Below are 11,318 nucleotides of genomic sequence, written 5' to 3'. Positions count from 1 at the left end.
AAATGACTTGTAGTTCAATATAACCTTTAATGTAAAATGTCCCAAGGTATTGCACAGGAGCATCATGATGATGATGAATTATCATGTGTGCTTTGCCAGAAGGCAGGTCCTTGGTTCACAATAGACTTTGTTAGACATTGTAGACATAGTAGTGTTTGCTTCCACTGGCCGGGGAATCTAAAACACAGGGGCACAGTCTTAGGATAAGGTGCCGATCATTTAGGACTGAGATGAGGAGAAATTGCTTCACTCAATGGATTGTGAATCTTTGGAATTCTCTACCCCAGAGGGTTGTGGATGGCCTATCGTTGAATACATTTAAGGCTGGGATAGACAGATTTTTGGTCTCTCAGGGAATTAAGGGATATGGGGAATGGACAGGAAATGGAGTTGAAGCCCAAGATCAGCCATTATTGTATTGAATGGCAGAGCAGGCTCGATAGGCCGTGTGGTCTACTCCTGCTTCTATTTCTTGTGTTCTTGTCTTCTTGTGTTTCCATATCTCTCTATCCTGTGCCAGTCTTTTCATTTTCCAATAACTTCCTTTAATTCTCAAACCATCCAGCAGTGATACTCTCTTCCTTCCCTCTTCCTCTTTTTCCTTGAAATCTTCCTCTAAAATATCTCTCAGGAGTGTTTTTCCTCATAAAATTTGTCCTAGCCAGTTTCCCTATCTTTTCCTGATTTCATTCAACAAATGTCTTCGTTCATTCACTCTCCAAAGCACTTCATCATTTGTATTTTTTCTGTCCAGCTGATCCTTTCCATTCTTCTCAAACCCACAATTCAAAGTTATTTAGCAAGTTAGTGTCCTCTTTCCGTAAGGTCCAGCTGTCACATCCAAACAAAACAACACTCCAAATCAAGCTCTTTATAAGTTGCTTCTTGAGTTGTTTATTCATCTTTCAGGTTAGTAACTGTCTCTTACCAAATATAGTCTTTCCCATCACTATCCTTGATTTTATTTCTTTGTTGCATCTTCCATCTGTAGATATTATGGTTCCTAAATACTTGAATTTTTGAACCTGGTCTAGTTGTCTTCCTTCTATGAATAAGTGAATATTTCTTGGTGATTTTGAGATATGCATCACTTTGGTTCTGCTAATGTTCACTTTTATTCCAAAGTTCATGGTTGCTGTTATTAGTCTTTCTTATGGTTCTTGTAATCCTTCTTCTGTGCTTGTTACAAGTGCTCTGTCATCTGCAAGTCTTACTGATGTAACCATTTACCACCACACCCCCACCCATCCCAGCCCCACCTTAAATGCCAGATTCTGGGTTTTCAAGCACTTTGATCATTGCTTCTGCATAGACATCGAAGAGGACTGGTAATAAATAATACCCTTATTGAGCTCCTCTTCCAATTACTCTCACAGTTGCTGCTTGTCCCATGTACAGATTTCTTACGAATTATCTATCTCTCCAGTCTACTCTAATGTCTTTCAGCACAAGCAAGAGCTTAATCCAGTCAACCCGATTGAGTGCTTTTTCAAAATCTACAAAACAAACATAGAATTCCTGTCCAAACTGCATTAACTCATTAATCTTATAATGCCGATTGCTTCTCTCATCCCTCTTCCTCCCTGGAATCCAAACTGGTCATCTCGATATAGTTCTGTGCCTTCCCACCCGCTCTCTTTTTTACAACTCTCAACACAACTTTCAATGCATGAGCAATCAGACTGACTGTGTGAAAGTCACATCAGCATGCTTTGGCTCCTTTCTGAGGGTGAACATTATTGTCTGCATGAAGTCCTCTGGCCATTCTTCTGATGAGTAAATATGTTTGCACTGTTTGGTAAACATTGATATTAAGTTTGTTCCCATGTTTTTGATTAACTCTGTAGGAATTTCATCTATCCTAGCTATTTTTCCAGTTTTTAACTCATTTATTGTTGCTCTTACCTCACACTCCAGTATTTCTGGCCCAATGAAATCAATGTCAACATCTTCTTCTATCTCAATCACTTCAGCTTTTTCATTTTTTGCATCTAGTTCTTCAATATGCTCCTTCCACCTTTTTCTTGTTTCATCAACTTGTTAATGAAACACCTTCCCTATCCTCTATTGCTGTCATTTTCAGTCCTTTTTTCTGAGTGCCACTGACTTCCTTTGCTTTTGCATACATAAGGTCGACCCTTCCTAGTCGATCCAATTCTTCGAGTATATCACACTGCTCTTTTAACCATTGTTCCCATCCCTTTCCCATTTCTCTTCTTAATGCATTATTCAAGCATCTATATTTCAGCTTGCCTTCTTCTGTATTGATTTTCTTCCATTTTCTCCTCCCTTCCATCTTTTGCAACATTGTGGTCATAAACCGTGGTCTGGAGATCCTTTTTCCTCTTAAAAACCCTGTGTTGTTTGTCCCTCTTTCCTTGACATATTTGTTACTCTGTTTCCAATGCTCATTTGTCTTGGTGGTATCCTTATCTTTGCTAGCTATTGCTTTGTTTACGGGGTCTTCATTTACTGCTTTCCAGCCTCTCTAGGTTCGACCGTTTTCTACGCATAATACCTTGGATGTTCTTCAGCCACCAACAGAGATGGTGACCAAATGTTCGGTCAAAGTGATAGCTTTTGAGGAGTGTCTTAAAGGAGGAGAGAGAGGCAGAGAGGCAGACAAGTTCAAGGAGGGGTTTCTAGAGCTAAGCAGTCTTCATTTAGTGCAGTCCGTGGTGCCAGGAGGACTGGGTAAATGATTCCTTGAGGAGGGAGAATATCTTTTCATTGCAAAATCAGAAAATGATGGAAACACTCGGCAGGTCAGGCAGCAACTGTGGAGAGAGAATGTTTCAGGTGGATGACCCTCATTCAGAACCAGATATGAACAAATTTCAAACAACTACAGAACCAGAGGAAAGGGGTGGGAGTGGGGAAGAAAACAAAAGGGAAGCTCTGTGATTGGCTGGAGGGCTGGAGTGATTAAATGACAGGGCAGATAATGCTGCAAGGAGGTGACAATAGGATTAGTATAAAAATAAAGAGGTTACAGCAGAATTACAGCAAGGGAGGAAAGCATCGGTAAATCTGGCAATGAGGAGATGGTTACCATGATGGATAAAGGTGGGTAGAACTCAGACATGCGGACAAGGGTGACCAGATGCCTCAGATGCGCCAGGAGAGTCTGGGTTTTTCACTAAACATCCCTGTGCCCCAACAATTTTTTTCCAAATTGCTCAAATGTCCAGGTTTTCAGCTCCACTGAGGCCCCTCCCCCTTACCCCACCCCTCAGGTTCCATTTTCTTACACGTGGTTCACCTTTCAGCGCTCTGATTGGTCATTCTATCAGAATGCTCTGATGGCCAATCAGGGATTCAATAGAGGAGGCCAGTGGGAGAAGTTGAGTGGCCTGCAGGAGAAAGTGGGAGGTCAGTGGGGGAAAGCAGGCAGCGTGAGCGGGAGGCCAGTGGAGGAGAGTTGGAGGCCAGTGGGGATGAACAGAAGGCCAGTAGGGGTGAGCGGGAGGCGTGAGTGGAGGAGAGCGAGAGACCAGTGGGGGTGAGTGGGGAGGCATGAGTGGGGACGAGCAAGAGGCATGAGTGGGGCTGAGCTAAGCAGATGTGAGTATAACACTGCTCAAAAGTTGGTACTAATTGGCAAACTTACTCATAAGGTGAAAAGAATGGCTGTGTGGGAAGTGAAAATGTCACACTGATGTAGCAGAGATGCCCTTCATATATATTGATGAATCAGAATAGAAAGAAACTTGTTCTACATTTAACTCTTACTGCACCTAACCTTTGCCTACAATTCCGTTAGTGTATATCAGAAAAAAATTGTTCTTCAGAAGATTTTGACCAAGTAAAAGATTATACAAATGCAAATTTTTGTTTCAATCTGGGACAGAAAGAAACTTCCCCTATTGTGCAATGAGGTTTAAAATACTGTACAGTAGGAGGAACAGTAGCAGTGTATTGCAAATTAATCCTCTTTAATTTTTCTTTGCCCAATGATAACACCAGGATTTATCTTTAAAACATGAAGGTTACAGGGCCAATGGGAGAGCCGCTGGGGAAAATCCCAGCACAGATATTTTGGTGTGTCTGAATAAGTCGAATTCCATTTTTATTATGAGATTCCAGGTTTTTAACCTAATCATGTGGATCAGAAGAATTGTGGCAGCTGCCAGCATATTTGACATTCACGTTCTGTTATGCTGGTCACTTATGTGTTGAACATTCAATGACAGTCAGCCTTTTCTGTGTGGGCAATTGAATGGATTAATTGATGGCGACATAATTGCCACCTATAACTCACTGGACCCCGGAGAAGCTAATCAATTGGCGTAACTGCACTGCTCTCTCATTCTCCTGCTGGTGGGATAGCCCAAAGTCATGAGTGTACTGTTACCTAGACAAATGGCCTCAAACTGACTTGTGTTGTTAAGCTCCTCTGCTTCACCCTGAATGGCGATTTTTCCAAAGGCCAGCAGGGGTTAGTGAAAGAGGCACTGAGTTATAAGAGCCACTGGGGTTGATTTATAAGAGTTACTGGGGTTAATTTATTTATTCTTTCATGGGATTGTTTTCCGTCCCCAATTGCCCTTGAACTGAGTGGCTTTCCACACTATTTCAAAGGGCAGTTAAGAGTCAACCACATTACCGTGGGTCTGGAGTCACATGTAGACCAGACCAGGGAAAGACATAAGAACATTAAGGTACCAGATGGGTTTTTATGACAATCAACAACAGTTTCTACAGCTAGTTTTTAATTCTAGATTTATTCATTGAATTTAAATTCCACCAGTTGCCTTGGTGGAATTTGAACTCTTGTCCCCAGAACATCAGCCTGGGCCTCTGGATTACTAGTCCAGTGATGTTACCACTACACCACTGTCTCCCCATGATTTCCTATAAATTAACCCCATGACCACCTTGGTCAACTTCTCCCACTGGCCTCCTCCTTTGAATCTCTGATTGGCCATCAGAGCATTCTGACAGAATGGCCAATCAGGGCGCTGAAAGGTGAACCACATGTAAGAAAATGGAACCCGAGGGGCGGGGTAAGGGGAGGGGCCTCAGTGGAGCTGGGTGGGCATCAGCCTCTGGGTGATGACAGAAGATTGACAGCGATTTCTGGCAACTGCAAGCTACACTTGAAGAGGGAGTCAGATGGCATCCATCGGTAAACCACCAAGCAGTGCTGAGGAAAGCAGCAGGCAAGTTCAATTGATCCGTGCCACGTTTAATCAAATTTCTCATTGAAAGATTGCTTGCTTTCCTACTTACAGTTCTGAGTGCAAACAAAATCTCCCACACTTGAGGAACAGTTGCTTGTTTAAAATCCAGCTTCTGGCTGAAAACATCTATTATTAGAACCCAGTATGCAAATGAAAATAAATGAGACTTTAAAATGGACATTGGTCTTACCATTGTGCATTGCACAGTAAAGTTAGGGCAAAATAGAGGATTTTGGCTGGAATCTTGTGAAAAACAAAGCCTTGGTTCAATTTTTTAAAAGAAAATTAGGCAGAAATACCATTGAAACAAAAGTCTGTGGTTTGTAACAGCTAGCTTTAACAACTAAATGTCTTAATAGGGTTGCCAACTCTGGCTGGACATATTCCAGGAGATGGAATCATATAACCTCCTATCTTCAGCTGCCCCTGCTCCAGACTTCTGCCATTGGTCGTCCAACATGTCAATCATCACAGAGCCCCTCCTTCCCAAGGCTTTTCAATGAGTCCCGGTTCTGACTTTTGAAAATCTGGGGCAGAATTTTTTTGTCCCACGGGCTGGTGCACCTGACCTGAACTGGAGTGACTTCGGGCGAGTGTCCCGATGTCATCGCACACTCTCATGATCTTTCGGTTGACGGGAGCGCGCGAGAGTCAGCAGTGCACCCACTGACAATTGAAAGGCCTATTAAGGCTCTAAAACAAGTAATTAATTTGTATTTTTCGCTACCTGCTCAACCGTTTGGTTGGCAGGCGGGCGAATAGGCCAGGCAGCCTTTGCATTTTTTACAAGTCCTCATCCGGGATGGTTACTAAATGGTTACTAAAAAAATATATAATTTTTTTAACGTCATTTTTAGCCTGTCCCTCTTCATGTGACTTGAGTCACATGTGGGGACATGTTTACATCATTTGTAAAATGTTGCTCCCTGAGGCAGCTCTGTGCATTCAGGGAGCTTTCAGTGTGTGCTCCCCCGCACATCCGCACACTTCAGCACTCGCACTCCACCCGCCCCCACCCTGGCAGCGCTGATACTCTCAGCGCACGTTTCACGCTGGCTGTTAATTGGCCAGCCAGCGTGAAATCGCGGTTAGAGCCCGATCGCGGGTGGCGGTCAGTCTCATGGCCGCTCCCGAGTCCGCCCGCCGCGCCCGCCTAACGAGGGAAAATCCTGCCCCTGGTCACCCTAGGCATGGACCAACCTGCAAAATGTGTCAGGAATTCCCATTCCAAGCACCAGCCAAACTTCCTGCACTCCCTGTGCAGCCATCCTCAATTAGCAGCTGTCCGAGAGAAAGGGAATGGTGGCTCTGGACTAGAGTTGTTGCAGCCCTAAAGGGGCAAATAGAAAGATGAGGTGCTGTTCCACAAACTTGCATTGAGCTTTATTGGAGCAGTAAATGAGGTCAGAGTGGGAATGAGATGGGAATTAAAGTGGCAATTGGCCAGCAGCTTCGAGTCACAATTGCACACTGAACGGAGGCACTGAACGTTTCTGGAATTTTTATTCCAAATTTCTAGCATCTGCAGATTTTTGCTTTTGTGTTCGAACTAGATCAGGAGCCAGAGTTAGGCTGACTAACAAGGGGAGGAAAAAGAGAAAGAAATGGGTGCACCATTTAAAAATGCTCAGACTAAAGATTGGCAAGGGGCAATAACAACACAAGAAGGAAATTCAAAGTTAATGCAGGGGAACTGTGGGTCACCTTCAAGGTGGAAACAGCCGAACATCCTTTATCCATAAACCCGAAAATCAAACACAACCAAAAGCCGCAGGTTTTTTGACCCTCGTTGGCAGTTAGCACTGGAAGTCTAGTTATTTGTCTGCACTGTTTACCTTGCGATTTTTGTGGTGAACATGTCAAAAAGAAACTTATCACAGGCATCCTGTATTTATTATTCAGTGATACGTCTCACTTTTCTAGGCATTTTATTTCCTTTTGACTATAGCTGGCTTAAGCTATTGAAATGTAAGTTTATATGTAGCATCCGAAAACCAAAATTATCTGAAAGCCAAAACGTAATCGGTTCTGAGGGTTTCGGATAAACTTGTATACTGATATTTTCCAGAAACACAGGGTGGAAGAAAAGGAGAATCTATGTAATGTGATAGCTGGACAGATTGAAACAAATAATGATCTCCTTGGCCTTGACAGCCCCTAATGCCTCCATGACTAGCGTTAATTGTTCCTCACTGTGCCTCTGAGTAATGAATGGAGACCTGTAGTGTCTGGTTCACAATCCTCTGGACTTGCTGCAATGTCTTTTTTTCCATAGAGAGGCGAGCATTGTTGCACCAGCATTTCTGGCATTCAAATAACCAGTTTTTGCCAAATTTACAATGTCACGATGACCTGATTAATGAGGTCACGATGGTTACAGATCGTCTGCCAGCTGCCCACATTAAAAAAAGGGCAGTGCCAAACAAAAAGGTCATTGTGAGCTCTGCGTTGGCCAAGTCAGCAATAACTAGTAATCCGGTGATTTGAGTTCAGATCCCACCCTGGCAGCTTGTGAATTTGAATTAAATAAATCTGAAATTAAAATTTAAAAAAACTAGAATTACTATCAGTAATGATGATCATGAAATGACCAGCTTCTCATAAAACTGGTTCACTAAGGTCACATAGGGAAGGAAATCTTCTGTCCTTTCCCAGTCTGGCCTATATGTGACTCTAGACATACTGCCATGCAGTTGACTCTTAACTGCCCTCTGAAATGGCCTAGCAAGCCACTCAGTTATACCAAACAGCTACAATAAATACAATAGGAAAAAAATCTGGACTGACCACCTGGTATCAGCCTAGGTATTGGATTCAGACACGACAAAGGTACACCCAGCCCAGCTGAACCTGCAAAGTCCTCCTCACAAACATCTGGGGCCTTGTTCCAAAATTGGGACAGCTGTTCCACAGACTAGTCAAGCAACAGGCAGATGTAGTCATACTGAATCACACCTTACAGCCAGTGTCGCAGACTCTTCCATCACAGACTGGCAGGACAGACCCACCAAAAGTGGCAGCACAATGGAATACGAAACAGGAGGGAGTGAGCCTGTCAATTCTCAACATTGACTCCGGGCCCCAGGAAGTCACATGACATCAGGTCAAACACAGGCAAGGAAATCTCTGGCTGATTACCACCTACCATCCTCCCTCAGCTGATGAATCAATACTCCTCCATGTTGAAGAAGCACTGAGGGTTGCAAGGGCACAGAATGTACTCAGGATGGGGGACTTCAGTGTTTTTCACAAAGAGTACTACTGACCGAGCTGGCCAAGCCCTGAAGGACATAACTGGCGAGCAGGTCCTGCAGCAGTTGGTGAGAGAACCAACATGAGGGAAAAATCAATTTGACTTCATTCTTATCAATCTATTTGTCACAGGTGCATCTGTCCATGACAGCACTGGTAGGAGTAAGCACCACACAGTCCTTGTGGAGATAAAGTCCCGTCTTCACACTGAATACGTCATCCATTATGTTGTGGCACTACCACCACATTAATTCGATAGATTCAGATCAGATCTAGCCACTCAGAACTGACATTCATGAGGTGCTATGGGCTATCAACAGCACAGAACTGGAATCCACCACAATCTATAACCCCATTGCCCTTTTCTACCATCAAGCCAGGTAAGCAATTCTGGTTCAATAAGGAGTGTAGGAGAAGGAGCAGCACCAGGCATACCTAAAAATGATGAGGCTACAACACAGGACTATTTGCATGCCAAACAGTGGATGCTGCATGAGATCGACAGAGCTAAGGACATCCCATAACCAACAGGTCAGATCTAAGCTCTGCAGCCCTACCACATCCAGTCAATGGTGGTGGACAAATTAAAACAACTAACAAAAGGAGGAGGTTCCATGAACATTCCCATCCTCAACAGCGGCAGAGCTCACAATGAGGATTTTATTTTTATTAATTATGGGATCACTGTATAGGCCAGCATTTATTACCCATCCTTAATTGCCTTTGACAAGGTGGTGGCGAATTGCTGCTGTCAATGTGGTGAAGGTAATCCTACAGTGGTGTTGGGAGGGAATTCCCAGATTTTCACCCAGCGACAGTGAAGGAACAGCGATATAGTTCCAAGTCAGGATAGTGTATGACTTGGAAGGAAACATGAAGAAGGTGGTGTTCTCTTACACTTGCAGCCCTTGTCCTTGTAGGTGGTAGATGTTGTGGACTTGGAAGGTGCTGTCAAAGGAAGCTTGGCAAGGTGCAGTAGAGTATCTTGTAGATGGTACACACTGCAGACACAGTGTGCCAGTGGCATAGGGAGTAAATTTTGAATGTGATGGGCAAGTGCAAAAGGCAAGGGTGAAGTGTTTTCAACTTTCTAAGTCAGAGATGACGGGATGATGATTCACCTCAGCCTCCTCCTGATGTCCCCATCTTCACAGATGTCAACCTTTAGCCAATACAATTTGCTTCACATGATATCAAGAAGTGACTGAGTGCACTGGATAGATGGGCCTGACAACATCCTGATGAAGGCTTGTTCAACTTATTCTTTCCATAAATGTGAAAACATTTCATCCATCCTAACTCCATGCTTGTATTTTCAGCAAATCCAGTAAAAACGTGAAAGAGTCTCTCTTCCTTTTAATTTACATTTTCATTCCAACATTCCCCCTCCTTCCAATTGACTTTGTGCAATTTTCATTGTCACAGATATCCCCAGTCTAATTAACCTCCTGAGGGGGTTAAATATTCACAGGTAAAACTTCCCAGAAAGTTCACTACTGACTTTTGCCCTATGCTGCTATTTTTACTCCGATAATACCTTCTATAATCAAGCCAATGGGAAAGAAGGGTGAATGTAGCTACAACTGCCGATTCCTTTTCCAGAGCATGATATTGAGAGGACATTTTATGATAAGGCCATATCTACAGGAGGAAGAAAATCTGACCAGACCCCAATTTTAAGTGCAGATGAGCAGGCAGCGAGATGAGTTGGAAATTCAGAAGTAAAATAGCCCAGGCCCTATTCAAATCCCACTGGCTATGTTCCTATCTCTTCTAGGCAGGAAGTGGCACAAAAAGAATACAATTGCATGGCCAAAAGGATGCCTATCAACAGTAGGATCATCTCCTAGGACACCCTTGCTGGGGTCTAGAATTTAGGAAGAGAATATGGGGAGAATCTGCAGCTGTGGAGCTTGTCTTGTGGGCACTCCTGTTATTCCTGACCCCACAAGAGAAGTTAAAAAATTACCTCTTTGGGCCTCTTCTGACCCTGGCTCCCTTCTTGCCATCTGGTGAGATAGCCATAGTGGTTTCCCGTCCTAGCCGTCAGATAAAATTGCAGTTGGTCACAATTACACCATTAGGCCCAACATGCATGCCTAAAGAAAGGGGCAACCAGCTTTGGGTGGGTTCCTTGTCACTTGAAGGAGAGCAGATTAAAATTCAGAATGGTGGGTTCCTTGTCACTTTTTGATGGGTAAATAACCTGGGTGATTTTAATTGCTTACTCACCCGGTTTCTGCCAGGTTCACTGGTCTGAGTCTGCCCTGTGCCTTGTCCTATGCATAGTCAGCATTGAATGAGCTGAGGGGTAATTGAATGCTTCGCACAGGTCAGCAGTAAACATGTTTCATGTTGACAGTGTTATGATGTGACAGGTGATATGTGCCAAGTAGACCAAATCCACAAGGGAGACTCGGCCAAGCTGTCACAATGGTTTTGCAATTTGTATTTATTATGAGAAGAGTTGTGCCTGAATTCAGAAGTAATGAGTCCACTAACACCTCTAATGATTTCAAACATTAAATTAAAACATTTATTAACAAAAGAAAATGATATAAACACTAACATAAGATTACAGTTCAGCAGGTCTGACAGCATCTGCGGAGAGGAACACAGTTAATGTTTTGAGTCCGTATGACTCTTCAACAGAACTAAGGAAAAATAGAAAAGAGGTGAAATATAAGCTGGTTTAAGGGGGTGGTGGGACGGGTAGAGCTGGATAGAGAGCCAGTGATAGGTGGAGATAGCCAAAAGATGTCAGACAAAAGGAAAAAGAGGTGTTAAAGTTGGTGATATTACCTAAGGAATGTGATAATAGGTGACATTAAGGGTAGAAAGCAGGACGAGCAAGGTACAGGTAGCCCTAGTGGGGGTGGGCTG

This window comes from Cetorhinus maximus, chromosome 15 (assembly GCF_964194155.1).
Source record: "Cetorhinus maximus chromosome 15, sCetMax3.hap1.1, whole genome shotgun sequence".
Classification (NCBI taxonomy): domain Eukaryota; kingdom Metazoa; phylum Chordata; class Chondrichthyes; order Lamniformes; family Cetorhinidae; genus Cetorhinus; species Cetorhinus maximus.
This window is presented reverse-complemented; position numbering follows the sequence as displayed.